The 25,336-nt window shown below is 44.8% G+C and overlaps 1 protein-coding gene across 1 annotated transcript in view; it reads right to left on the bottom strand.

Moving 5' to 3' along the window:
• DHX8 (DEAH-box helicase 8) overlaps positions 1 to 25,336 on the bottom strand; it is a 959,075-nt gene that overhangs the window by 542,880 nt on the left and 390,859 nt on the right. The gene's annotated exons all lie outside the window — the stretch shown is intronic.

Genomic DNA, 25,336 nt, shown 5'->3' with positions numbered 1-25,336 from the left:
GCAAATGTAGACACAGTACTCGCCTCTGTTTGAAAAGTTTGGAAAGAATACTGGCAAATTAATAGTCTGATTGATATTAGACTCTGACACTACTTTAAAGTAGAAATGTGGGATTTAAGAAACTCTGTCTTTGTAAAAAATCAGATAAGGTAGGTAGTCAGCATAAGGTCTGAATTTCTGATATTCTTCTAGAAGAGGTGATTGTCACAAAAACTAATGTTTTCCATTACAAAAACTTTAGATCAGTCTGCAGATGGTTTGAAGGGGGAATGTACAATGGTGCGCAATGCTAGGTTTAGGTCTCAAGGTGGAGTAGGATCTTTGAAAAGAGGTTTCAGTAAAATTATCCCTTCTAAAAATGACTTACAAAGTCTATGAGAAGCCAGGGGACATTTTTCCAAACCATTATGGGAATGTGAAATTGCTACTAGATGTATTCTGATGGTAGATGGGGAAGCTTACACATTGAAAAGTGAGGCTAAGAAATCTAAAATATTACTGACAGAGGAGGACTAGGGGGCCAATATTCTGTTCATGAGCCCAAAAGGTGAATCTCTTCCATTTACTAGTATATAGTTTGCAGATGGAAGGCTTATGAGAAGAAAGGAGAATTTGGCGTGCTAGGGAAGAAAGGTTAAGTCGCCCGGCAACTAATGGAACTGGAAGAACCATGTTGTCAGCTTGAGGTTAAGAATGTCTGGATGAATTAGTCTGCCTGGATGGGACTGAAGGTCTGCAGGTGGGTCCAAAGTCATTGAATCAGACAAGGCCAAAGAAAGGGGAACCATATCTGTCGAGGACAAAGGGAGCAATTGGGACTACTTTGCTCTTCAATCAGCGTGATTATGTAAGAATTTTGGAATTAGAGGTATCGGGGGGGAAAGGCATATAGGAGTCCAGGGGGCCAAGTGTGAACTGTGTCTCTTGGTGGCTTCCCTGGAGAGGGACTCAGGGCAAACAAGTTGCTGCACTTCTTTAGGGGAGAGATGAATAAGTCACAGCAAAGCTGGCCCCATTGACGGAAAATCTTTTCTGTCACTTTGGGATTGAGAGACCACTGGTGGGGTCAGAGAATAAATCTGCTCAGTTTGTCTGCTATCATGCTGGAACTCCCCCGATTGTATGTATCAGAAATCGTTTGGAAGAGATCGCCCGCTGCCTCATCTGAGTGCTTTTTGACAAAGGAGGATAAGAGTTGGGTCCTCCCTGTTTGTTGCTGTACCAAACTACTGACATATTGTCTGTTTGAACTGCAACTGCTCCTACAAGAAGAGCTGTTTGAAAGGTTTGCAATGCTAAAAGCACTGCTCTTGGCTCCAGAACACTGATATGTAAGTTGGCCTCTAAAGGGGAACAAGTGCCTTGGACAGTCTTGCCCAGAAAATGCCTCCTTCATCTGGGAGGCATCTGTGGTCACTATGGCCTTGGCTTCTGGGAGGACAAAGGGGTGCCCCAGGAGGATTTCTTTACAGTGAACGTACTAGGCTAGATCCTTTCTGTAACAACTGGTGATCAGAATCTGGTCCAACATAGGTTGGTATAGCATAGATCACTGTGATGCCAGCAGCCACTGTAGAATTCTCATGTGATATTTGACCAGGGGAACTGGAGTTATTGTCACTGCCATAAAACCTAGAGCCTGTAAAATTAGTCGAGTGGTACCTTCTTGCTGTGGACTATTTTCTGAACCTGAGTTATGATTTTTTTTGAAGTCTCAATGGAGGAAGGGATGCTACAGCTGCTGTTGTATTGAGCACTGCCCCTATAAGCTCTAAACTCAAAGTTGGAGTCAAGTTGAGATTTTGTGTGATTTACAGTTAGTCCTAGGTATGCACAGGTCTTGAGGACGTAATCCCTTGCCTCTATCAATAGATGCCTGGTCGGAGTGGTAATCAGCCAAAGTACGGAAACTCCCAGAATTCTTGCAGTCTCAAGTGAGCTGCTACTACTGCTATACATTTGGTGAACACCCTGGTGGCTGTGGTGAGACCAAAGGGCAGTACCCTGAATTGATAATGACTGGCTCCCAGATGGAAGTGGAGGAACTTTCTGGAGGTTTGTCTATTTTTATGTGGTAATATGCATCCTAAAGATCTACCAAGCACATCCAGTCATCCTTTTCCAAAAATGGAAGAATGGACTGTACCATGACCATCTGGAACTTCATTTGTTGAAATGATATGGTCAAGACACTGAGATCCAAACTTGGTCTCCAACCCCCAGACTTTTTTGGCACTAAAAAGAATCTTGAGTAAACTCTGGACCCTCTCTGGTCTTGTGGGACTTCTTGGATGACTCTTTCTCTAGCAGTTTTTTGTATTTCTAGAACTGCTGGTTCCCTCCGATTGGGTGGAACATCTGGGAATTTTTTGCATACGGGGATGAAGGGAAAAGGGTAAGGTGTAACCTCTGGAAATAATCTGTTGCACCCAAGAAACTGTTGTTATATTTAGCCAGGTTTTTTTGGTGCAAGATTAAGCGTCCCCTGATTGCCTCCAGAGGAAGACAATCAGGCCTCCTTTCAGGAACACTGAAAGAGCTTAACTGGGAAGGAATACCTGAAGCCCTGGTTCTGCAGACCAGCTCTGCCATGTGGATGGTGTCTTCCATTGTAGTCCCCCCCCCACTGCCCCTGGAAGAACTGGCACTAAGTGTGTGCTGGAACGGCCCTTGGGATTTTTTGAACCACATATTTCCACCACTCTTCTGATTTCCAGAAAAGGGCCTTTGGAGGAGGGTGAAAAAACGCACACCCAGAGCAGTGAGGGTCTTGGCATCTCTTTCTTACACCTGGATAATGTCTCTCTAACTTTTGGGACAAACAGAAATGATCCGTCAAAAGGAGCACTGACGAATGAAGACTTACATGGCTCCGCAAAGTCATGCAGACACATCCAGACATGTCTCCTTATGGCTACACCTGAACCTGCCCGCTCTGATGGTCCCTTTAACCACATACACAATGAGCCTCATGGACAAGTTTGACACACACTACAGGGTTGCCAACTGGGAAGCAACTTTTTGTTGTACTCCCTCTGTAACAGCTCCTGCCTAGGTATCCGACAACTCCTTAATCAGATACCCTTGAAGCCTGGTAAAATATGCCAGGAAATTCAAAGACCTTATGGCAAAAGTCAATGAACAGTAAATCTGCTTTCCAAACTTATCCATTGCCTGACTCTCTTAGGTGGATGCACAGATGAACTCAGGGAGTTCCTTCTTCATGGCAGCTGCTATGACCATGGCATCAACAACTGAATATTTAGCCCAGAATTGTTTGTCCTCGGGTGCAGATAAAATTTTGTCTGGTCTCTTGGAAATGGGTTCAGTGGTGTCTGGTACCTTCCACTCCTACTGATAAATCAAATTAATGATTTCATCAGCAGGTGGGAATCATCCAAGAGGTAGACAGGCGAGTACCAAAAGCCTGCATGTACACTGATTATTCCAAGGAAGGATTTTGGGACTTCCAGTCATCCCTCTGTTTCAAAATTTCTAGGAAGTCTCCATAGGAGACATCATCAGGGGATGACCAAGGGGTCCCCTTCCCCTTCACAAAAATCAGTGTCCTCCACGACCAATTCCTAAGGGGACTCTAACTGCTCCTCTTGTACTTCTTCTTCTAAGGAACCTCCTCAGGGGGACAGTCTGGGGAGGTAACAGAAACTGTGTCCGAGATTCCCGAGGTTTTGATAATCGCTGCCCAAGTGGAGACACAGGTCAAATACCTCTGCATGTGGAAGGTATCTGCTCATAGGAAGAAGGTACCCACTGAGTCACTGCCATAGACAAGTCCCTCTCCAGTGCCTCGTAGGCTGCCCCCCCATGGAAGAGGGGAGGGAGCTCGGAACTAAGACAGACTGCCTCAGAACCGTGGTCACTACCCACTCTGATGAGACAGCCCCCAAGACAGAAGCCAGAGCTGAACTAAACCATGCCAATGCTCCAAGTTGGAAGAAAGGCTAATAAAAAATCAGAGTCAACTCCTGCCCCTTAGAGCCGACAGGGCAGATACGGCCCCAGAAGGTCTCCGGATTGGAAAGAACCGAAGAACTCAAGGTAATAACTGGTTCTGAAGTGAGAGAGATCTCTGAAACAGATACAATCGGTGCTGAATGAGTCAGAGCTATGAACTTTGATGCTTCAGAGGAGGTCAGAAGAGGAGTAGTTAAAGGGTTGAATGAAAGTTTGGCTCCTCAGCCCATAGGGGCTCGAGCCAATGGGAGTCTTGTAAAACCTCTCACCCACAAAATTTTACTCACCAGTCTCTCCACATCAACTTCTGTATGACTTTTGGTGGAAAGGACTGAAGTTAGAGAGGGTGATCTTGGCCTTTGTGAGAAAACTTCGGGTAATTAACCCACAAAAGGATTAACAGATGGGGAGTAACTAGTTCTGGGTAAAATTTCTTTTTGCATATTATCTGTACTCTGCGCCAATGTAGTCGACATCGAGGAGGAGCCAAGAAGCAAAATTTATTGTGCCAATGCCTTTGGTGTAAATGCTTTTGAAGCAGGAATAGTAGTCAGTGCTGGAGATTTTCCTGGTACCAAAGTCTTAGAACCAGAGCCCATTGGTGCCAAGGAACTTTTAGGAACTGAGGATCTAGGTTTCTTTGGAGTCGATGCCAAAGGAGACACTGGTACTGACAAACTTCTCTTTTTGCTTTTCTCCAAAGAGCAAAACTTCCAGAACACCCACAAACTGTAGAAATAACACAAATAAAGGCAAACTGATCCACTCCCAAGTATTTACTTAGCTCTTTTGTTTATAAAATACAAACTTTCTCAGAATAAAAGCTTAAAAACGTGAACCACAGTGGCAAACTCATTTATATATGCACTAAAAACCATGTGATAAAACTTGCCTCAGTCTGGAACCAGCATTTAAAGATATATTACATGTGCAGTTTGTATCACTTGCATTTTCATATACATTACATACTTTCCCACTGCTAAACAAATACCTTCATGAGTGCATACGTTTAGAATTAGTCCCAAAAGGCCTACGTATGTAGAAGTTTCCCACTGGGCTGATTAGGGACTCACTTTTACATACTGAAATTATACAACTATTTAACAAACATGGTTGCAGACTACTGCAGTGTCTTATTAATGACAACATTAGGAAAATGGATGAACAACTAGCTACCATTCAAAAAACAGATAGAAATATACAGAATTATTTACTTTTTGATAACAAGAAGGCTGACTATTATGCATTGCTTTCAAGGGTAGACAAATCCCTTCTAGACCTGAAAATAAATAAATAAATAAATAGATAGAGAGAAAAAGGAATTTGAACAGGGGAACGCATATCCCCAGCCCCCTTTGAGACAACAACCTTCAATTATTGCATATAATGACAATGACTACCTTGAAGATGAATTCAACATTGAATTTAACAATGAAGACCACACAGGCTTACCCCCTTTATCCCAGTCCCCTCTGTGGAGGTCGGAATGACTGAGGAACCAGAGAGGGGTGGTTTATTACAACAACATCGGCAATTTCAACTATGGTGGACAGAGTGGGAATGGATAGGGGAGAGGGAGGACTACTTACAACAATAACAGTAGTCACAACAATTACACGAACTGATAGATTTTATTTGTGACACTCCCACACCTTGCACCATCCTTTATAACAATAAGCGTGACTTTAAGATTTATAACTACAGTGGTGCCTCTTTGGACAGTAACATAGCTAACATTTTTGAAAAGGGTCTTTCCTTTGTACCAGCTTGCAATGCGATGTTAAATGATGTTCTTATTAACTTAAAGTTATTTACTAGAAAGTTAAATTTTGCTTTCTTTTTTAAAGATTTAGACAAAAGAACAATGTTAACAGATATGTAAAACCCAGCACCTTTAACCCTGCATTGCATCCTATTGTGTTTGTATATGAGAAATTATGCGAGTTTGAAATCAGAAAATTGTTTTTGAATATTAAGCGACAGAAACATGATGGTAACAATTTAACTTATTCAGAATATATGACACAAAGATATTTGTGACAAGCAGTTACGGGTAATGAAACCCAATAAGGGCGGAGGGCCTGGTTATTTTTAACAGTACTGATTATAAAAATAAGATGTTTACCATGTTATATTCAGAGACATACAGTGAAGCAAGTGTGAATGAACTAAACATTGCATATCAAAAAATTGATATGTTGCTTGAAGAGTTATTGTTGAATAACCAAATTAACATCACTGAATTCAGCTTTTTGCAGGTTTAAACACCCAAAGCTACCAACAATATTTGGTATCCCAAAAATTCATAAGGGTCTTATGGACCAACCTTTTACACCTATAATGGATGCTAAGGCACCAAAAACTTTTATGGTAGCCAAAATTATTGACCTCGAATTGTAAGATATACTAAACAACTATAGTTACTGCATCAAAGACTCATGGGATTTCCTATGCAAAGTCTCTAATGAACTATATAGTGACACTCTTATTTTCGTCACCATAGACATTAAGGATTTGTATTCAGTCATCCCACACCACGTGGGTACTGAGTGGTTTTACACCTTTGTATGCCATAACACTGCCCTGGACCATGATCAGATTCTCACCATCAGGGCACTTATGGAAGTGGTCCTAGAGAACAACTTCATTACATCTGAACATCAACTATTTAGACAGTGTAGAGAAGTTGTCATGGGGGCAGTATGTGCCCCGATTTTTGCAAATACAGTCCTGGCATATTGGGAAATGAAATTTGTCATGAATTCAACATATTCCCAGTATTGGACTCTTTATAGCAGATACCTGGACAATATTATTATTTTTGGAAAGGTAGTACTGAAAAACAAAATTAGTTTTTTTTAACTACATGTGGCACCATAACATTTTTGGAGTTTACTATCCATACAAGTACTAAGACTATTAATTTCTTGGATGTCACTATTTTGAACGATAGAACTAGAGGGATTTTTAACTTTACTATTAACAGAAAACCAACGTACTCTTAAAAACACAGACTTTACAAGCGGGCATCCCCTGTACCAAAAAAAGTCCCTGGTCAAGGGACAATATGTTCGTCTTGCTAGAATGGTATCAGATAATGATGAATATTTTTTTCAGACCAATATTCTTAGGGTGCCTAGAGAGGAGTTGTGGTATTGTATAAGGAAGTCAGGAGTGTCAGAAAAGTATGTAAGAGTGGTACAGGATATGTACAAGGGTAGTGTGACAGCGGTGAGGTCTGCAGTGGAGGTGGGGTTACATCAAGGATCAGCTCTGAGCCCTTTCTTATTTGCAATGGTGATGGACAGGTTGACAGACGAGATCAGATAGGAGTCCCTGTGGACTATGATGTTTGCAGATGACATTGTGATCTGTAGTGAGAGTAGGGAACAGGTGGAGGAGACCCTGGAGAGATGAAGATATGCTCTAGAGAGAAGAGGAATGTAAGTCAGCAGGACTAAGACAGAACACATGTGTGTGAATGAGAGGGAGGATAGAGGAATGGTGAGGATGCAAGGAGAAGAGGTGGCGAAGGTGGATGAGTTTAAATACTTGGGGTCAATAGTTCAGAATAACGGTGAGTGTGGAAGAGAGGTGAAGAAGAGAGTACAGGCAGGATGGAGTGGGTGGAGAAGAGTGTCAGGAGTGATTTGTGACAGACGAGTACCTGTAAGAGTGAAAGGGAAGATCTACAAGAGGGTAGTGAGACCAGCTATGTTATGGGTTGGAGACAGTGGCATTGGCAAAAAGACAGGAGTTTGAGCTGGATGTGGCAGAATTAAAGATGTTAAGATTTGCACTGGGTGTGACGAGGGTGGACAGGATTAGGAATAAGTATATTAGAGGGTCAGCCCAGGTTGGAAGGTCTGGAGACAAAGCCAGAGAGGCACGATTATGTTGGTTTGGACATGTGCTGAGGAGGGATGCTGAGTATATTGGGAAAAAGATGCTAAGGATGAAGCTACCAGGTAACAGGAAAAGAGGAAGGCCTAAGATAAGGTTTATGGATGTGGTGAGAGAGGACATGCAGGTGGTTGGTGTGACAGAGCAAGATGCAGAGGACAGGAAGAAATGGAAACAGGTGATCTGCTGTGGCGACCCCTAATGGGAACAGCCGAAAGATGATGATTCTTAAAAACATGCTGATTAGTAGAGGCTACCCCACACTGTTTATAGACAATATAGGTAATGAGGTAACTCAGAAAAGAGCTAGTGGACACTTCCTACCATTGCTGGGTTCAGACAGACACACTAGCATGAATACTATATCTAATACTGCTAAAGTGGATCACACAAATGTAATGATTTTAACATTTAACAAGCAATAGATTTTTAACATTTAACAAGCAATATGGTAATATTAAAAAAATTATTACAAAAAATGGGTGTGTTTTTGACACTGACTCAGATTATAAGAAATTAGTGGGTGTAGGCCCATGTACATCTTATAAAAAGGATGCAAGTATTAAAATTATGTCAGAAAAACCCAAGTATGACGAATTGTGTGGAAAAATGAGTAAATATGGGCACTGTCCAAAATGTAAATACATATTAGAGCAGAATGAAAGCCATTTAGCCCATTTTGGTACAATAAGGCTAAAGAGAGATATAATTGTAACAGCAAACTGGTTATTTGCATGGATTTTTGTCAAAAATGTCCATGTTTATACATAGGTAAGACAAAAAATAGCTTTAAAACCAGAATATATCATCAATATGACATCATTAAAAAAGTCTCTAAGAACACCTTAGCTGAACATATAATTCAACTTGCAGACCATCATTTTAAATATATTATTACAGATCATGTTGATATAGGTGAAAGAGGAGGTCTTACAGATGAGTTTTTGGAATTTAAGGAACTCAAATAGCAGCTGTGAACCAACACAACAAGTTACCAGAACTAAATGGTGTGGTTTCTATCAGTTCTATTTTGAAACTGAAAGCCAAGTTTGCTATCTAGGTATACCGATGTTCATGGGGCATACACTGTGTTCAGCTTTGTTATAGGTAACAAGATAGCTAGATCCACATATGTATTTATTCACATATATAACAATTTATCTACTAGAGGTATTTTAGCAATATTATATGCAAGTATGTGCTTGTGTAGATTAGCAGTGGGAAGTATGTAATGTATATGAAAATGAAACTGATACAAACTGCAGATGTAATATATCTTTAAATGCTGGTTCCAAACTGAGGCAAGTTTTATCACATGGTTTTTAGTGCATATATAAATGGATCAGTTTGACTTCATTCGTGTTATGTCTTCTCCAAAGAGGATGATGAAGAAGGGGAAGAAGCATCTGTTTTACTCTTTTCCTGAGCAGATACAGCCTCTCCAAAGGCGGAAGGAATCAAACCTTTCAAGATTAACTTGTTTTTTCTTTCAACAAGAGCCCTATGACTAACGCCATGGCATATACTACAATCTTCCTGTAAATAAATGTACAAGACCCAAACAATACACACCTAAAGGAGCCTTAGTCTTCTCAGCCATAATAAAGGGGTTTGAAAAAAACACACCACACTCACACAGCAAAGGAGAAGATATAATACACACTCAAACCAAAAACTAAACAGAAAGTAGTATTTTTTTTTTTGGGGGGGGGGACAGAAAGCAAGATAGAAACTATCAACGATGACAGTAAAGGAGTATACAAAGTGTACAGAAAGTAGGCTATCGACAATGATAGAGGAGAGTACACAGGAGTGTACAAAAAAGTGAAAATGATTACAAACAGAGGGGTAGAGGAACAGTGAAAAGGATGGCAGAGTTTAAACAAGGTAACAACCACAGAAAAAAGCAAGAAACTTTAAGAAATATAAAGAAATTTATCAGAAAAGAGAAAGTACAATTGTGTACCTACCATAAATGTAGATGTTCAAGTGTATTCACTGTTGCAGTCATTACAATTGGGTTATCCTGCTGGCAGGCTACCCGTAGTCGGCCGAAGTTCCAAAGTCTAGGTCCGGCGTCAGTTGCTGTCGCCTCCCCCTGACGTCAGTGTGCCAGGGGTATAAAAGATGCAGCCGACGCCATTTTCTTCAGTTTTTCTTGCCCCAGATGTCAGGTGCCCCTAAAAAGGTAGGCTAAATTGTGCTAATAAGCATGCATACTCAAAAATTAGAAGTTATGTACCTACCATAACGTTCCATGTTAGTTGTCTTCTTCTCGCCTTCTTTCTTGCTGGATGGGTTCGGAGCCGAGGTTGACTCGGCCACTCTAAAAGCTCGAGAGCTAGTTCCACTGGCTCGAGGCTCCCCTATATCCCACAATGCTAGGCGGTAACTCCTCAGATCTCGTTTGTAAGCTAGGCCCAGCTAGAAAAATTCCATTATATGGAAAAGGATAAAAAGGTCACAAAACAAACTCCTCTAGGTCTGTCCAGGCTAGGGGGAAGGAGGGAGGGACGCAAGAAAGAAGGCGAGAAGAAGACAACTAACATGGAAGGTTATGGTAGGTACATAACTTCTAAATGTTAAGTTGTCTATCTCGCCTTCATTCTTGCTGGATGGGACCACGTCCCTAGCACCTTGTCCCGGGTGGCCTATCGGAACAGACTCTTGAGTACAGTGGAACCAAAGTTGGCTCGGTCCCTAGAGGCCAAGTCCAACTTATAATGAGAAATGAAAGTATGGGGAGAAGCCCAAGTAGCTGCAGAACAAATCGAATCAATAGGCAGTCTGTCTTGGAAAGCTATAGATGTGGCTAAAGCTCTAGTTGAATGAGCCCTGGGTTTGGTTGGCAACTGTTGATGTCTGATCCCATACACAAAGGTGATCAACGAAGTAAGCCATCTAGAAAGAGATACCTTAGAAACTGGAAGGCCCATTCTACCTTCTGCATAGGAAACAAACAGTTGATCACACTTCCTGAATTGTTTGGTCCTGTCTAAATAGTACCTAAGTTGACGATGAACGTCTAACCAATGTAATTTTTGTTCTGATCAGTTCGAATAGTTAGGAAAGAACACCGGAAGATCAATGGTTTGATTCAAATTTGCCGGTGAAGCTACCTTAGGCAAAAAGGACGGGTTAGTACGTAAGGACACCCTATCCTTATGAAACAAGAGATAAGGGGATCGACTACACACAGCATGGAGTTCAGAGACTCTTCTGGCTGAAGTAATAGCTACCAAAAAGAGTGTTTTCCAAGATAGTAACTTAATTGAGCATGAAGCCGCAGGTTCAAAGGGGGGAAGAATTAAAGACGCTAGAACCAAGTTGAGATCCCATTGAGGATGAGGATCCCTGATAGGTGGTTTGAGGAGAAAAACTCCCTTTAAAAAGGCTTTGCAGAGTTTGTGAGACATAATGGAGGACTCTGAGACTCCAACATGAAAGTTCGATATTGCTGCCAATTGAACTTTGATGGTAGACGGAGACGAACCTGAGTGGAAAAGTTCGGCTAGAAAGTCTAAAACTGATTGAATGGAAGCAGTGAAAGGATCTATATCCTTTGACTGCGCCCAACAGGAAAAATGTTTCCACTTACTATGATAAATCTTCCGAGTGGAAGATTTATGAGAGGCTATCAAAATATCTCGAACTGAGTGAGATATTAGAGGAAGCCTGGCTAGAGTTGGAATTGGAGGAACCACGCTGTGAGGTTCAGAGAAGGGAGGGAGTGGTGCAACTGACCCGACTGATGGGTCAAGAGGTCTAGAATTGGGTCCAGATGCCAAGGTTGCTCCAACAGATAATGGTGGAGAAATGGGAACCAAACCTGTCGAGGCCAGTAAGGGGCAATGAGGATCATGGAAGCTTTCTGAGCGATGGCTTTCTGTATTAGTTGAGATCTCAGTGGGAAGGGAGGAAAAGCATACAGAAGTCCCCGGGACCAATCGTGGACTAGAGCGTCTCTGCTGGGGTGGCCTGGTTGGGGAAAGAGGGTGATAAAATCGTCGCACTTGCTGTTTTGGGGAGTAGCGAAAAGGTCGCAGCAAGGCCGGCCCCACTTTCGAAAAACTTTCTCCAACACTGAATTCTTCAGAGACCACTCGTGAGGCATGAGAATAGCTCTGCTCAATTTGTCCGCAATCACATTGGACTTCCCGGGAATGTGCGTTGCTAACAGAAACCGCTGAGAAGAAATCGCCCATTGCCACAGTCTGAGTGCCTCTCGACATAGGGGGTAGGATCTGGTTCCGCCTTGTTTGTTGATGTATCACACTACACACATATTGTCTGTCTGAATTGCTATAGTTCCTTTGGGAAGAGAGTCTTGTAGGGCTTGCAACGCTAGAAGCACTGCTCTCATCTCTAGAACATTTATGTGCAAGTGGCGTTCGAAAGGTTGCCACGTGCCCTGGACCGTCCTGCCCTGGTAATGCCCCCCCCACCCAATCAGGGAGGCGTTTGTTGTCACAGTAGCAACCGGAGGGGGAGGAAAGTACAGTTTTGTACCTACCATAAATGTAGATGTCCGATAGGCATGCATCTGCAGTCCTTACAAATGCGTTGTCCTGTCGTCAGGCAGCCCTTCGGTCGGCTGGATTCCAAAGTCTGGGTCTGGCCTCGGCTGGTGTCGCACTTCACCCGACGTCATAGCTGCAGTTCTTCGGGTATAAAGGCATCAGCCGACGCCATTTTCCTCAGTGTTTCTTGCCCCAGATGCCAGATGCCCTCTAGGAAGGCTAAATTTGGATAAATGCAAATGGTTCCAAATAGTAGAGAGCAAACAAAAAATAAGCATGTATGTACATATATACAAACAAATACACCATAATAGATTCCCCCAGCTAGCTACAAGATGGGCAAATACCCTAGGAGTACCGCAGAGCGGAAGAAGGGTGGGTAATCCTGACTGCAGATGCATGCCTATCGGACATCTACATTTATGGTAGGTACAAAACTGTACTATGTCCTTCAAGGATGCATCTGCAGTCCTTACAAATGGGTAGAATACCATAGCCAAACTGGGGGAGGAGGAGAAATAAGATTATGGTGTAGTTAAGATCCCTTGCAAAACAGCAGTGGCAAAACCTGCTCGGGATCTGGAGTATAAAGGTAAATTATAATGCTTGGCAAATGTATGCACGGAGCTCCAAGTAGCAGCCTCTAAAATGTCTTTGGTAGCCACTCCTCGTAGAAAAGCTGTGGTAGTGGCTGTTGCCCTTGTAGAGTGAGGCCTGATGTTTTCTGGAGTTTTCTTCCCATGGTAGGAGTAACAAAATCTAATGCAATTTCCTATCCACTTAGAGATTGTCTGTTGTCTGTTTTGAAATTGCTTTTCCTTCCATTCCTGTTGCATATGCTACCAGTAGTTGGTCAGTTTTTCTATTGGCCTTGGTCCTGTCCAGGTAGTAGCGTAGTTGTCTATGTACATCCAAGGTATGCAACAGTCTTTCCCCCCTGTTCTGTGGATTGGGGAAGAATGTAGGTAGATGGATAGCTTGATTTAAAGATATCCTGGAGACCACCTTTGGCATAAAAGTAGGATTTGTTCTCATGGACACTCTATCTTGATGGAAGATCAGGAAGGGCTGTACTGCCATTAATGCCTGTAGCTCAGATACCCTTCTTGCTGAGGTGATTGCAAGCAGGAAAGCAGTTTTCCATGATAAGTATTGTAAGTCTGCTGTTGCTGCTGGTTCGAAAGGAGGGAGTGTCAACTTTTCTAGCACAAAGTTCAAGTCCCACGCTGGCAATGGTGGCTTCCTAGGTGGTTTTACATTTTTAATTCCTCTCAGAAACTGCCTGAGCAGAGGATGTGAGAAGACTGGAGGATCCAAGTTGTATTCTGCTGAAATAGCTGATGCATGAATCTTAATGGAAGAATAGGACAGGCCGTTGTGGAAGAGCTCTGCCAAGTATTCCAGGATGTTGGCTATGTTTACCAGTGACACATTTTCTCCCTTTGCAGTACTCCAAATGTGATATCTTTTCCATTTTGCTGAATAATTTTTTCTTGTTGAAGGTCTGCGAGCCTCCAAGATAATGTCTTTAACCCTTTGGGATAAATTTGGGTTATTTGGTCTTATGCAATGTTCCAGGCAGTCAGCTGCAGAGTTTTCAGGTTTGGATGCAGGGTGTTGTAGTTGTTCTGTGTTAACAGTAAGGGAACTAGAGGTAGAGTCCATATTTGTTCCCGAGACATGCTCCTCAGTAATGGGTACCAATGTTGCCTTGGCCAGTCTGGAGCTATCAGGATGATCCTTGGACGGTCCTCTTTGATTTTCAATAGCACCTTGTGCATCAAAGGAAGTGGTGGGAATGCATATGCTGTCAGGTTTTTCCAACTGAAAGATAGGGAGTCCACTTTCCAAGCAAGTGGGTGGTACGTCCTTGTGCAGAATTTCTTCAGTTGGTGATTGCGTGGGGATGCATATAAGTCTATTTCTGGTAGTCCCCACTTTCTTGTAATGGTTTTGAAGATGTCCGGATGCAGCATCCATTCGTGGGCATCCGTGGTAGTTCTGCTTAGTATGTCTGCTAGAATGTTTTCTTTTCCTGGCACAAAAATTGCTTGTAACTGAATGTTGAAGCTCAGGGCCACATTCCAGAGGTCCATTGCCATCCGGAATAGAGGGTACGAATGTGTGCCTCCCTGTTTGTTGATGTACCACATAACTGTGGTGTTGTCTGTCCTTATCAGCAGTTGACCTTGTCGAAGAAATGGTCTGAATGTCTGAATTGCCAGTTTCACTGCCAGCATTTCCTTTTGATTTATGTGTAGGTGCAGCTGGTCTCGAGTCCATAAGCCTTGTATGCACTTGTCCAGCATGTGCGCCCCCCAACCGAGGTCTGAGGCGTCCGTTGAGATTGTCTGGCTTGGTTGAGTGCTGTGGAAGGGCAGTCCTTTGTTTGATTGACAGGCTTGAGCCCATCATTGGAATTCTTGTTTCAGGCAAGGGATTATTGGAATTTGGGTTTCTAGGCTGTGCTTGTGCTGAGACCATAAATTCCTTAGGTACCACTGTAACTTTCTCATATGCAATCTGGCATGTGGAACCAATATTATGCAGGATGCCATGAAACCCAAAGCTTGCAGGACTTTTCTTGCTGTTAGCTGGTTCTGCTTTGTTAATGCCAAGAAGTAGAGAGGGAGTTGCTCCTGTTTTTCTGCTGTTAGGAATGCCATTTGTCTTGATGTGTCCAGCTTTGCACCCAAAAAGGTTATCCTTTGGGATGGTATCAGCCTTGACTTTTTTAAATTGACTGTGTATCCCAGGGCTTGCAGTAGATAAATGACCCTTTTCAAGTCTTCTGTTAGCTTGTTTTTGTTGTCCGCTTGTAACAGGCAGTCGTCCAGGTAAGGGTAGATTTGGATTCCCTGAAGCCTGCAATGAGCAATTACTGATACCAGGCATTTCGTGAACACTCTGGGCGCAGTAGATAAGCCAAAGGGCAATGCTGAGAATTGATAATGCTCTGATCCTGCAAGAAATCTGAGGTATCTTCTGCAATTTGGTCGTATGGGGACGTGCAGGTATGCCTCCTTGAGATCTAGAGTTACCAGCCAAGACTCCTTGCCCAACATGGGAAGAAGCTGCTGTAGGGTCAGCATTTTGAATTTTGGGACAATGAGGAATGTGTTTAAAGCGGACAGGTCGAGAATAGGTCTCCATTGGTTTTCTTTTCTTGGTACCAGGAAGAGTCTGGAGTAAAATCCCTGTCCTTGCTCCATAGATGGTACCTTTTCTACAGCTCTCATCCTTAGTGAGTTATTTGTTTTAGAGCTTCTGCCTTTTGATTTGGAGGTAGGTTTGGCATTCCTCTCTTCCTTGGTAGAGTATGGAAGTGAAACCTGTAACCTTGGTATATTGTCTGCAAAATCCACTTGTCTCCTGTGATGTAATGCCAGTTTACTGAAAATAAGGCTAGCTTCCCGCCTAAGGGTGCTTCTAGTTGTTCCCTGGTAGGCGGTGCCAGAGCCAAGTCACTGTGATTGTCCTGTAGTAGTGGTGGTGGCTGTATCTGTGGCTGTACCTCGCTGGTTGTTAGCCTGCCACTGGCGTCCCCTGTAGGCACCTCTGGATTGACCTCTGCCTCTTGAGCCTATTCCTGCCTCTCTGAGCTCTGGAGGTGTCTGGAAAGGACCAATTTTGGAGGGCCAATTCCTGCTAAACCTTGGAGGTTGGACCTGTAAGAAATCTTTCACTGTCTGGACAGATTTTGCCTTCTCTTCCATCTTCTTCAGCACCTGTTGTGCAGGAGAGCCAAACAAATTGATCTTGTCCATGGGAGCATCTAGTAGCTTTGATTTGACATGGTCTGGTAAGGCCTGCTCTTTTAACCATGCATGTCTTCTGATCACTGTGCCAGTCATGGCTGATCTAAAGGAAGCTTCCAGTGCATCATAGCCGCATTTTAAGGAATGATTACTGACCTGCTGAATGTTATATGCACCATTTCCTGAATAGATTTTTTGCAACTGGTCTAACATAAATTATTGATACTGGATCATGTGGAATTGACAGTTCAAGGCCCTAGCTGAAAGAGTAGCAGAAGTGTAAACTTTTTTACCCCATCTCTAAGGACCTGGATTCCCTTTCAGAGGGGAGGGGGTTTTTGGCAGAGGTAGCTGTTACAGCCTTAGGTCCCTGGGAGATAGTTTCGGGATCTGCAAAAGGAGCCTTATACAAATGATAATGTGTGTCCGGGACCCTGTAGTACCTATCGGGCTTAGCAGGGGCCGGAGGTAGTGAATCAGGAGCAGTACAAGCATCATTAAATGCATCATCCACAACAGAGAGAACTGGAGGGATGGCTAAAGGCCTATGCTGTGGTAAATGCAGGAAGGTTCTAAGCCTTTTTCTAGAGTCTGAAAAATCCTGGCCCTGCCACTGAAATTGTTCCCTCATAGCATGCAAGGTTTCCCCAAAGGAAAATTCCTCAGGCGGAGAGGCAGAAGGAATGGACTCTTCAGCATCAGAGTCTTCATAAGGGGAGAAAGGGTCCTCTGGAGGGTTTGTATTATCTGAATCATCAGAGGAGTCATCTGTAGAAACTGGCTCAGGGGGCTCTGCTCTAGGCCTCTTCTCTGGAGGTGGGTGAGAGGCCCTGTCTGGGTGAGGTTGGGATCCCCGGATCAAAGAAAAGAGATCCTCTGCTAGACTAAGCATTTGTGAAGTAGAGCTAGGCCTGTGAGAGGGGGTCTTAGCAGGCACCGATTTGGTAGATTTAGCTGCTTTAGCCCTGGCAAAGGCCTTAATCGACATGGCTGCAGGTGGCCTAGCAGCTCCACGTGCAGGGGTTGAAATATCCAAGGGTATAGTATCAGATAATTCCTGGGAACCTGCATGAGCAGGTGGGATTTCAGAAGCCGATTCCACCAGGTTGGATGAGGCCTCGGTAGGAGGTAAGTTTTCGGCTGAAGGAAGAACCGCGAGCTTGGTTTCAGCCGAAACCGAGACATTCGCGGTTGGCTTAACCGCGGTTTCGGCCGAAACCGCGGACCGCGAGTGTCGGTCCTTTTCCTTGCGCTTTTTAGATATTTGCATAGTCGGAGGATCCGACAGCATAATGTAAGCAAAATCGGAGCCGAAAAACTCCTCAGCAAATTCCGACCGACGTCTAAGCGTCCGTCGGTTAAAAGAAGCACAGGCTAGACAAGCTGCTACGTCGTGGTCTGGGCCTAAACAAGGTAAGCAGTAAGAGTGGAAATCTTTATGAGGTATTTGTTTCCCACAAGTTAAACAGTTATTCACTTTTTCTGACATCGGCTGAGGCAAGAAAGAGTCCCCAACGGGGTACTTAGCTTTTTAGAAGTCTTCAGTAGTAGTAGAAGTATTCGGTAGTAGTAATCTCTGGTTCTGACCGACCGGCACTTGCGAACAGCTTCTGCTTCGGGCGCCACGCGGCAAGAAAGACTGAGGAAAATGGTGTCGGCTGATGCCTTTATACCCGAAGAACTGCAGCTATGACGTTGGGTGAAGTGCGACACCAGCCGAGGCCAGACCCAGACTTTGGAATCCGGCTGACCGAAGGGCTGCCTGACGACAGGACAACCCATTTGTAAGGACTGCAGATGCATCCTTGAAGGACATCAAAGGGTCTCCTCAGAAAGAGTTGGGGGGATGTGATCCACCAAGAAAGATGATTCCTGCATGATTGTGTTATCGCAATGGAATGGGACATTGGAAGTTGTTGGTATGACCATTGTGTGAAGAGCATCCATTGTAAAATTCTCATGTGAAATCGGGCTAAAGGGAGGAGAGGGATAGCAGCTGCCATTATCCCTAATACCTTTAGGATCAGTCTGACTTTGATCTTGTTGCTCTGCAAGACAAGGGAGACTTGTCTGTGTATGTCCTCTATTCTCTGGTCTGTGAGTGTGGCTGACATGTTGACTGTGTCTAGATTTGCACCTATGAAGGTAATAACACGACAAGGCGACAAGACAGACTTTTCGTAATTTATTGAAATGCCTAGTGTTTGACATGTGTGAAAAGTGTAGTCTCTGGCAAGAAGCAGAAGATGCTTGGTGGGGGCTGTAAGGAGCCAGTCGTCTAAATACGGAAACACTTGGAATCCTTGTCGTCTCAGATGAGAGGCAACCACTGACATGCATTTGGTAAACACTCGGGGGGGCTGTAGTGAGTCCAATGGGCAGGGCCCTGAATTGGAAATGACTGGTTCCCAGCTTGAAGAGGAGGAATCTCCTGGAGCGTCGACTCATTCTGATGTGATAGTACGCATACTGGAGATCTATAGAGCACATCCAGTTGTCCCGCCCCAAAAGGGGTAGAATGGACTGCAGCGTGACCATCCGAAACTTTGTTTTCTTGACAAACTTGTTCAAGTTGCTGAGATCCAAAATGGGTCTCCAGTCCCCTGTTTTCTCTGGAACCAAAAAGAATTTGGAGTAGATTCCGGATCCTTGTTGATCTGCTGGAACTGGTTGAATGGCTCTTTTTGCAAGCAGCTTTGAAATTTCTAGTGCTGCTTGCTCCCTTTGACTGGGTGGAACGTCTGGAAGGGATTTTTTGGATTGCTTTGGAATGAGAAAGAATGAGATTCTGTAGCCTTCGGAATTGATAGACTGTACCCACTTGTCTTGAGTTAGAGATAGCCAGGCTTCTGGGTACAGAGATAATCTTCCCCCGACTGCCTCCGAGGGTGGACAGTCGGGCAACCCCTCAGGGATGCTGAAAGGGCTTGTCGGAGAAGGTTTCTCGACTGCACTGATTCTGCGGGCCCCCTCTGCCTCAAGGACGGCGTCTACCATTATTGTTCCCCCCTCTGCCTCTAGAGGGGAACCGACTCTGTGCATCAGGCAAATCTCCCTGAGATTGTTTGCGGAACCACATCTTTCCCCCCTTCTGGCCTTTGGGGTAAGGCCTAGAAGGAGTAGAGAAACGGACTCCCACGGCAGAGAGAGTCTTGCCTTCAGTCTCGCACCTAGTCAGGGTTTCATTCACTTGAGGACCAAAGAGGGATGATCCATCAAACGGGGAATTAGTGAAGGACTCCTTGAAAGGGTCCGCAAAATTACATAGCCGCATCCAGGCGTGCCGATGTAAGGCCACACCTGTACCTGTCGCTCTTCTCGCTCCATCCGCCGCATATGAAAGGAGGCGCATGGAGGAGTTAACTATTGAGTTGAGGGTCGCCAGCTGAGAGTTCATCCTATCCTGAAAACCCGCAGCTGTTGGATCCTTTAACATTTCACTCGCTTCCTTGAGTAAATCTCTCTGGAGACAAGTGAAATGACACAGGTAATTCAGCGAGCGCATAGAAAAGGTCGCTGACGAGAACATCCGCTTCCCGTACCTGTCCATAGTCCTAGACTCCTTGTTAGGAGGATGGACAGGTACTGAAGGATCAGCTAGCTCCTTCTTGGTGGCCGCAGCCACCACCATAGCATCCACAGAGACACCTTTGGTCAAGAATTCTTTGTCCTTGGGGGCAGTGATAAATTTTGATGGTCTCCTGGGGGTGGGGTCCGCAGAGTCAGGAGCCGTCCAGGCCTTCTTTGCCACCACTTGCATAAGGGGGTCAAAGGGAGGGGACACCCAGGAGGTGGAAGGGCGAGAGCCAAACGCCTCAAGATACACTGATTCATCCTCTGAAGGGTTGAGGGCTGGCCAATTCCCCCTCTGTTTTAAGATCTCGAGGATGTCTGCAAAAGAGACATCTTCAGAGGGGGAACGAGGGGAACCTTCAGAATCCTCTAAATCAGTGTCAGAGGTGACAGACTCAGGTAAGTCGATGTGCTTCCTCTTGCACTGCCCCTTCCTAGGAGGCTCTCCTACCGGGTCAGGAGAGGCCTCGGAAGAGGAGGAGATCCCCACTGGGGATACTTGAGGAGCTGGCTCTCTACGATCCGGGATGAGGGAGTGAGCAGAAATCACCGGAGGCACCGTGGAGGGAGGGGCAGATGGAGCAGACTGTGGAGTTGAACCAGGTTCTAACACGCTCCTCATGACCTCGAAAGCACCCCTGTCAGGCAGAGCCAGAGGTCTCCGCTCCGAAAAGCTGGAAACCTCCCCCGGCACTGACAGTGATGGCTCAGAGGCCGATGTCGGAGCTGAACTCACCAGCGCCGAAGCACTGAGAGGGAGAGCGGGGTCGGACAAGGGTCCGATGCCACTCGCCCCCTCGGAGCCGACGAGGGAAGTCCAGCGCCGAGATTCCTCCAAGGAAGATATCGGAGCAGACGATGGTACCGAAGACAACGGTATCGGTTCCGACGCAGCCACAGTCTCGGGTCCGAGCCGGCTCGAACTCAAGGGAGTCAGAGGAGGAACATTCTGAGTGATGGGATTAGCCATCGACTGTTGAGTCGGGCTTTGAAGCATCTGGGCCAGTGCCTCGGACTTAAGAAGTCGACTCACTACCCTCTGAAGGTCATGATCTGATAGTCTCAACGACCTAGAGGAGTGAGATCTATGGCTCCGTTCAGACAACAATGGTGATGCTGGAGCCGAATGAACGGAGCCGATAGATGGTGACTGGGACCTTTTTCTGGAGGTCGGTTCCGACAATCTGATCGGAGCCGACTCACTGGTGTCTACCTCGGCTCCAGCCGAAGCCGAGGAAATAGTAGAGACATGAGTTCGAGAATCATCGGCTCTAGCCGGAGCCGATGTTCGAACAGCCTTCAAAGCCCCAGAAGATGACTCAGATACCGGAGCCGATGGTCTGGTAGGCTTCGAGGGTTTCCCCGAAGATTGAGTCTGGGGACCCTCAGGCTTCAATAAGCCCCTTAGAATGAGCTTATTTTTATGCTCCTGCAGGACTCTAGGGCTGAAGCCATGGCAAACAGCACGAGTCCTGCAGGTGCAAAGGTCCCAGGCAGTATACACAAGAAGTGTGACCGTCTGTCAGAGACATCTTCTGACAGCATGAGTCACACTTCTTAAAGCCTGAGACCTTTGATTCTTTAGACATCTCTAAAAAAGAAAAGTGTAATCACACACACACACACACACACACACACACACACACACACACACACACACACACACACACACACACCGATTACACTTATTGAAATTTAAATTAAATTAAATTAGTAAGTAATTTAGAAAATTAAATCCCTACAAAAACACAGTCACTCCAACTACTAGGAAGGGAGGGACTGGGCCTAAGGGCCCAAGGGAAGAACTCTAGTGAGTTTTGGAAAAGAAGGGGAAAATTTGGAAAGGAATGGTAGGAAACTACCTAATTTAGAAAATAATAAAGAAAAACTGACTTAAAAGTGGGTCTATCTAAGATTAAACTTAGTCTTAACAACTAACCTGACGAGCCGGTTGAAGAGCACCTCGATCGCTATAGCGGCAAACGAGATCTGAGGAGTTACCTCCTAGCATTGTGGGATATAGGGGAGCCTCGAGCCGGTGGAACTAGCTCTCGAGCTTTTAGAGTGGCCGAGTCGGAGCCGAGGTTCGGCTCCGAACCCATCCAGCAAGAATGAAGGCGAGATAGACAACTTAACATACAACTTTTTCTTCATCTACAAGCAAATACACCCCATGGGTTATAAAGAATAGTGAAGTACAGATAAGTCCCAGCATGGAAAAAGGGGGATGGTGGAAGGGTAACCTGGACTGCAACAGTGAATACACTCGAACATCTACATTTATGGTAGGTACACAACTGTACTATGTTCATCGTTTCACTGTTGCAGTCATTACAATTGGGTTGAATCCAAAAGCTAAGGTTGGGAGGCTGGAGCTAAAGAGGACTAGGAGAGGCCATCAGGCCCTGCAGAACTGCAGTGGCAAAGCCTGCCCTGGATTTAGAGTAGAGAGGTAAGTGATAGTGATTTGTAAAAGTATGCACTGAACTCCAAGTTGCAGCCTCTAAGATGTCTTTGGTTGGTACTCCTCTGAGGAAGGCTGCTGAAGTGGCTGCTGCTCTAGTTGAGTGTGACCTAATGCCCTCAGGCACTGATTTGCCATGCTGTGAATAGCAGAAACAAATCCAGTGGCCTATCCACTTTGAAATAGTTTGTTTAGAGATAGGCTTCCCTTGTGATCCTGCAGCATATGCCACTAGAAGTTGTTCAGGCTTTCTGAAAGCTTTGGTTCTGCCCAAGTAGAAGTGTAGCTGCCTGTGAATGTCCAAAGAATGCAGAAGTCTCTCACTCTTATTCTGTGGGTTTGGGTAAAAGGTAGGCAAATTAATTGCTTGGTTAAGGGCCAACACTGGACACTACATTAGGCATGAATGTAGGGTTTGTCCTTAGAGAAACCCTGTCAGGGTGGAAGATGATAAAAGGTTCCACAACCATGAGTGCCTGTAACTCTGAGACTCGCCTGACGGAGGTTATTGCTAGGAGCAGAGCTGTTTTCCAGGATAAGAATTTTATATCAGCTGCAGAGGCTGGCTCAAACGGAGGCAGTGTGAGTTTTTCCAAGACATAGTTGAGGTCCCATGCAGGTACTGGTGCTCTCCTTGGAGGTCTTATGTTTTTGGCCCCTCTGAGGTACTGCCTTAGTAATGGATGAGAAAAAATAGGTGGTTCTGTATTGTAATCAGCTGAAATGGCAGAGGCATGAATTTTAATTAATGAAAAGGAAAGGCCTTTATCCAGCATCTCAGTTAAGTATTGCAAAATCTGAGGAATATTTGGAACAGTCGTGTCAATACCTTGTACCTGGTTCCAAGCACAGAATCTCTTCCATTTTTCTGCATAAGATTTTCTGGTGCTAGGCCTCCTGGCCTCCAAAATAACATCCATCACTGCTTTAGACAGAGGCGTGTTTTGAATGGTTACATTATCCGCCATGCTGCCAGGTTTAAGGTCCTGAGTTGGTTGTACGGTATCTGGCTGTCTTGTTGGGTCAGTAAGTGAGGAATTTGAGGTAATGTCCAAGCTGGGCATCGAGACAAGCTCTTTAGGATTGGGTACCAGTGCTGGCGGGGCCAGTCTGGGGCAATCAGTACAATTTTTGGCTTCTCTTGTCTGACCTTGAGGAGTACCTTGGGGAGGAGAGGTAGAGGAGGAAAGGCATATACTGTTAAGTTTTTCCAGCTGAATGATAGAGCATCCACTTTCCATGCTTGCTTGTGATAAGTCCTTGTGCAGGACGTCTGTGGTTGGCAGCTGTGAGGAGAGGCAAATAGGTCTATGTACGGGCATCTCCAGTTCCTTGTTATCATGCTGAAGACTTGTGGATCCAATTTCCACTCGTGTGGATCCATTAGGTTTCTGCTTAGTTTGTCTGCCAGAGTATTTATCCTTCCTGGCAGGACTTGTGCCTGCAGATGTACTTGGTAAGTCAGTGTTGTGTCCCACAAGCTCATGGGTAGTCTGCAGAGGGGGTAGGAATACATGCCCCCCTGCTTGTTTATGTACCACATGACTGTAGTATTGTCCGTCTTTATCATTAGTTGTCTTGGATGAAGTAGATCCTTGAAGGCTGTCAGGGCATTCTGAACAGCTAGCATCTCTTTTTGATTGATATGCAGATGCATTTATCTTGCGGGCCATGTGCCCCGAATACATTTTCCTGCCATATGGGCCTCCCAGGTATAATCTGATGCATCTGTTGTCAATGTCTGCCTGGCTGTGGGTAAGGTGAATGGGCGTCCCCTGTTCAGGTGACAGGCTTTTGCCCACCATCAAAACTCCTGTTGCAGGCAGGGAAGGAGGGTAATTACTGCTTCCAGGCTGTGGCAATGTTGAGTCCAAACGCTTTTTAGATACCATTGAAGTTTCCTCATATGCAGTCTTGCATATGGAATTAGCAGAATGCAGGATGCCATGAAGCCCAAAGCCTGCAGAATTCTTCTTGCAGATAACTGGGTCTTGGTTGCCAACATTCTGAAATAAGTAGTCAGTTGTCTGTGTTTGTCTGGTGTGAGATAATTCATCTGGGCAGTTGTATGTAAGCTTGCACCCAGGAATATTATCTCTTGAGAGGGTACGAGTTTTGATTTATTTTTCGTTTACTGTGTACCCTAGACCTGTTACTAACCTTTTTACAAACGCCAGATGCTGTAGTAGAATGTCCTTGTTCTCTGCTTGAATAAGGCAGTCGTTCAAGTAAGGATATATTTGTATCCCTCTGTCTGCAAAATGCAATTACTGGTGCCAGGCATTTTGTGAAAACCCTGGGTGCAGTAGATAAGCCAAAGGACAGTGCAGAAAATTGGTAATGCACTGAGCCAGCTATAAATCTGAGATCTTCTGCATGATTGTCTGATTGGGACATGCAGGTATGTCTCTTTTAGGTCTAAAGTCACAAGCCAAGCCTTCTTGCCCAGCATGGGCAGAAGCTGCTGCAGAGTTAACATTTTGAATTCTGGAATATTCAGGAATGTGTTTGGGATAGACAGGTCCAGAATAGGTCTCCAGGCTTTGTCCTTTCTGGGTACCAAGAATAGCATTGAGTAAAATCCTTGTCCCTGCTCTTGTTGTGGTACTTGCTGAAAGGCCCTCATGCTCATGAGGGATAAAACTTGTTTTTGTGCCTCTGCCCATTGATTGAGTGGCAGGTCTGGCGTACCGTTTGGCCTTGGCAGGGTGTGAAAGTGGAACCTGTAGCCTTGAGATATGATATTTAAGACCCATTTGTCCTGGGTGATCATATGCCAATTTTGTGAAAAAAGTGCTAGTTTTCCCCCTAAAGGAGCTGCCAAAAGATAAGTGCTTGGTGCTGGCAGGGGAAAGTCATTGAGACTGTTTCCTGTATGGCTGTGATTTTTCCTCTCTGCTTTTGGAGGTAGGAGCACCCCATTGTTTAGGCCTGTATGAGCCTTGGGGCTGTGATCTGCCTCTGAGGCGTCTGTATCTGCCTCTTTGTGGCCTGCCTGACACTGAAAAGGACCAATTATTTGTAGACCAGTTCCTGCTAAATCTGGGAGGCTGTACCTGTAAGAAATCCTTCACTGTTTGCATAGATTTAGCCTTGTCCTCCATTTTCTTTAACACTTCTTCTGCTTTAACACCAAACAAGGT

Source organism: Protopterus annectens, chromosome 13.part0 (assembly GCF_019279795.1).
Source record: "Protopterus annectens isolate FY-2018-M chromosome 13.part0, PAN1.0, whole genome shotgun sequence".
Classification (NCBI taxonomy): Eukaryota; Metazoa; Chordata; order Ceratodontiformes; family Protopteridae; genus Protopterus; species Protopterus annectens.
The sequence above is the reverse complement of the archived record's forward strand: the minus strand, read 5'-3'. Positions and strand labels throughout refer to the sequence as shown.